The 4,971-nt window shown below is 40.2% G+C and overlaps 1 non-coding gene across 1 annotated transcript; it reads left to right on the top strand.

The window, feature by feature from the left end:
- Window positions 1–745: 745 nt before the first annotated feature.
- Trnag-ucc (transfer RNA glycine (anticodon UCC)) lies at window positions 746–817 on the top strand. The gene has a single exon. It is a non-coding gene; the product is annotated as a tRNA-Gly (tRNA).
- Window positions 818–4,971: the final 4,154 nt, after the last annotated feature.

The following is a 4,971-nucleotide window of genomic DNA, read 5'->3' as shown; positions in this document are numbered from 1 at the left end:
ACAGTGTTACTAAACGAAGTAACAATTATTCTAAAATATCAGGGTATTGGTATTTTATACTTCTATTCCACCAGTGTACCAGTGAAATAAGAAAACAAGTAGCAATCGAACAGTTCCGATTGATTGAACACTTACAAATTGCAAAACAAAAATTACATATTACAAAATGTCGAACCAATTTGACTTCTTAATTGAAACTTAGCCAACGTGAATGCTATGCAGTGTTTTTCACAGAATGCGTATGTTGACTTGACTGACCTGAATTCTATTTTGTTTTGTTGACTTTGTTCACACCTTTTCCAGATACAGGATAAACATTAAGTAGCGCTTTCTGAAGGAGCAACAATTTAATTTCCTACGATTTTATAGATTTAATATTCGTAAAAAACGAAATTTTTCCTTATGTTAGCACACTACCAAATACTGCAGCTTTAAATCAGCGTGAACTATAACAACTAAAATAGGTACATAACAGTGTCCGTTTTAGTCAAGCCGCTGTGGTTGTCTTATGTTGTGTTTTAAGTGTAACTACCCGTGTGTAAAGGTGTATCGACTGTGGTCCAGCATTCAGACATATGGAATCGCTGTAACAAAACGAAGAGCTGACGCAGTCAAACAGGTCTGTAAAACCTCGTGTCTTTGTTCCCTTTTTCCACGCAAGTCATCAGCGCATCGCGCACAGCAGTTTTCCACGCGCGTGCTTTCTTCCCATGTAACAACATTCACGTTTCAAGGCCTTCAAGTGGCGTTGGTGGTGTAATGGTCAGCATAGTTGCCTTCCAAGCAGTTGATCCGGGTTCGATTCCCGGCCAACGCACGTGTTTTTAAAAAATATTAATTTCATGTTTTATTTCATGACGTGTTCTCAAATTATATTATATTTGTTTTGCTCTTATATAGCTTCATTTCTTAAACTTCATAACAAAATATTTTATACAATTACCCATTTCGTCTGAATGGACGATAATAATTTATTAGAGAAGTAACACCTCGTAATTCGACTCAAATAAGCATGCGCTCACGCGAAAGATTTATAAATAACTAGCTGCAGTTAAACGCAAAATGGATAGTGCTATGTGACAGTGTGGTGGACTTCGAGAAATGACACATGGTTTTTTTTTTGTATGTTATGACCTATGATTATGTTTTTACCTATGGCGATCGGATGAACGGTTTAAAAGTTGATGCACTGCAGCGCCATGGAGCGGCGAGTTACATAAAAATGGATAGCACACGTAAAAACCATCTCCATGAAAAAAACAATTCGTTGTTACAACTTTCATGGTGATCGGTCAAACGTTGTTGGAATTTACCAACGTCATACATACCAACATTCTATATATATGAGTTGGAAATCATAATTCGCTTGGAAACCTTGGAATTTTTCTATATGATTGATGGTGTGAAAATATATTTACCAAAATTAACGCATTTAGGGATTTTGAAAAAAAAAAAAATGAAAGTAGCCTCTATGACGAGTGCAGGGCTCTAATATAACTGTTTCAACATTGAAAGAGATGCACTAACGTGCAATATATTCACAGTTAGGTCGTGTTTATTTGATCGCAATGCTGTACTGTACAATGTTTTGGGGGATGTTTCACGTGATGTCAATGTGATATTATTCTCGAAACCGTTTCATTTCAACTGAAACTGTACACAACTAGTTTGCTCTACGGTACAGCGGTATCATCGCTTACTGGTAAAATTACTGAGTATTACTATTTTAATTAAGTAGGTTCTATCAGTACTTATCCCTGCATAACATTTAACAAATTCATCAAAAATTTTCGGGAAGAAAATAAATATTTTTGGAGATAAAATGTTTTTAAAATTAAAAGTTAAGTACTTCTAAGATAGTCACTTATGGCAGCCACAATGTAAAGGCTACAAAACATTCGTGATCTTAATGAGTTTTAAAATACGTAAACACCATTTCCGTGGTCATAAATTATGGGCCTTGCTAGGACTACCAGCCTCTTAAAAACTTCAGCGAGAGTTTCGAGGATGTACTAGATGAATACATCTACAGGTAGACGTATCGACACCTAGCATTTCACCATAACATGAAGTTTGTGCCTGATGACGAGAACAGATCTCATGTCCCAAAACGTCTCAACTGTTCAGTCTTAGGTAGCCAGTACTGTGTTCGTCTGGTGCTGTCTTCTTTGTGGTGTCAGAGTATCCGTTTAGTCACATCTGTGCGTCTCTGTGTTGTCATGTTGTCCACATTATCTGTTAAGTATTATAATTAGGTTCGTTTGTTTGTCGCTGAATTGTCCAAGGTCGGTCGGTTTGTGTTTATTTGCTGTTCTTTTTGCAACTGTCTAGTACTTGTCAACCCACTGTGTTCGCCGTTATGTAAATTTTTTTTCTGATTAATTTCACGGAATTCTCTGTGTGGTCTTGACTTCGCCTGATTTTGGCTAGTTTTATGTGTGTTTGCGTATTCATCTTTTTTGTCTCTCATTGAAGTATGACAAACATTGTAACAAGCAATGGCGTATGTAAAAAAGAAAAAAAATTAATGAGCTTTCGTTTTAATTGAAAAGCATAATTCGATTTTTTTTGTGTAAATGGAAGATATAAAATTACAGGTATTTGTAAATTTGTACATTTACATAAAAACAACTGTATCAGTACAAAATATTGTTCGCAGTGATACTGGGTTCAGATTTCTACCCAGGCATTTATGCCTTGTGTTGTCCCAGAACCTCCAATAGTTAAATATGATATATTTCCTGAATAGCTGTATAGTATTAACTGCGCACATTAATAAGCATGATAAAACAAAATAAAGTCAAATTATTGAATATTCGTTTGTATATTCCATGGTTTTTAAAAAAATGTATGCTTGAAAGAAAAATCAATTAAAATAGAAAATTATTTGCCAATTTTCGTTTTTCGTATTTCATATATGCAAAATAACATTGCAATGTGTTTTACAACTTTCCAATATTGTTTTTCTTTTAGTATTAAAAAGTATTTATTAGCATCTGGTTTCCAAAAAAAATTGTTTTGTAAAAAGTACATAAAATATTTATGTGATTACACAAAATGTATTGCGTTGGCCGGGAATCGAACCCGGATCAATTGCTTGGAAGGCAACTATGCTCACCATTATTTTTTTTTTTTTTTTTTTTTTAGTTCATTAGTTTATTGTGATATCATGTGCATGTACATAACATTACAGCTCACATCAGATTACAGTCAGCACAAATGGGTTACACGATACTGATACCTCGCCCCTGCGGATTAACACAGTCCCACACCATCTGTACAAATTTCAAAACATGAAAAGGTAATGTCCAAACCTCCTTCTTAACGTATTGTTTTTTACCATAGACCATCTGTCACGTCGTAGCTGGGATATGAAGTCCCGCAAGAAGTATGGCACTTGAGTTTTGAGCACAAAAGCTATCAAATTCGCCATCAGCCACACAGCCGCCCGCCTCTTCACGGTAGGGAAGGCCGTGATGTCGAGGTAGCACATGCGGTCCGCGCACACGTCCCGTGGAGGTAGGCAGAGCAGTCTGGAAAGTTTGGTTTTACACCACTCCCACAAGGGGCGCGAGAATGAGCAAGCACATATGCGATGGAGGGCGGTGTCACGGTAGCCACAGAGTTCGCAGTGGTCATCCTGGGATAACGCAATGCGTTTCTTGCGATAAAGGGTGGGTGTCAGGTCGTTGACAAATGTGAAAGCTTCGGCACGGAGATGAGTAGGTAATTCAGGATCAGAAACGTTTTTCCATATGTTCAGCCAACGCAAAGAAAGGATCTTATTCTGAATATTCGGCACAGAGGGTGTTGCTCGTCGCTGGAAACCAAACAGTTGTCTTGTGGAGACATGCGTACCTTCGGGAAGTTCGGAAATCGTCGTGCGAAGGTGATCGGCGGCGGACTTGTAGTGTCGGGGTAGGCGCTCCCTGGCGCCCCATGCGGCTGTGTACAAAGCCGAGGAGCGACCACCCTGTAAGACACGTTGTATGACGCATTTCTGGAACAAGGCTCGTGCTTTTTGCTCATGCTCAATGAGTCCGAGACCACCTTTACTGACAGGCATCGTCAGCTGATCGCGGCTGACCTTGAAGAGGAATCCTTTCCAGATAAACCATCCAATGTATTGCCTGATTTGAGCTGCAATCGCAGCTGGCATGGGGAACACCTGTGCCATGTACCAGAGTTGTGAAAGGGAGTACATGTTAACGATATATACACGTTGGATGATGTTGAGGTTTCTAAGGTGTGACTCAAGCAGGCTACCACGAACATTCCGCACCACTCCGTCCCAGTTCTCTTGAATGGTATGACCGATGTCACCCGTGAAAAGTATTCCAAGTGTCCTGATCGCATCCGTAGACACGAATGAATGCTGTGGCACAATCACATCTGGCGCTGCTTTCAGATTCAACACTTTGGTTTTCGCGAAGTTGCATTTTGCATGCGTTGCCTTGTGGAAGGCCTCAAGAATAGCATGAGCGGCCGTGAGTTCATGGTCACTACGCACAATGACCGTAACATCATCTGCATACCCAATGCACGTTAAAGGATTCCCTTGAATACTCAGTCCTGAGAGAGTAGAGTTAAATTTCCGTATAAGGGGCTCAATATAAAGGACGAAAAGTACCATCGAGAGCGGGCACCCTTGTCGGACAGAGGAGCGAATCGGAAATTTGTCACCAAAACAACCATTGATGGACATCTTCGAGGTTAGGTTCTCACGGAACGTGCGTAGGACAGCTCGAACTGTCGGAGGGAAGCAAAGGTGCTCGAGCACCCTGTCGAGGAAGCTCCATTGCACCCGGTCAAAGGCCTTCTCAAGATCAATGTTCAGGAGGGCGACAGCGCCCGGCGTTGTGCGCGCCAGGAGCTGCACATCGCGGAGCGCAGAAGTGCCATGTGTGATGGACGTCCCCTGCACAATACAATGTTGGTCCGGCCCGATGACATCAGACAGCGCTGATTTAA

Source organism: Bacillus rossius, chromosome 14 (genome assembly GCF_032445375.1).
Source record: "Bacillus rossius redtenbacheri isolate Brsri chromosome 14, Brsri_v3, whole genome shotgun sequence".
Lineage (NCBI taxonomy): Eukaryota > Metazoa > Arthropoda > Insecta > Phasmatodea > Bacillidae > Bacillus > Bacillus rossius.
The sequence above is the reverse complement of the archived record's forward strand: the minus strand, read 5'-3'. Positions and strand labels throughout refer to the sequence as shown.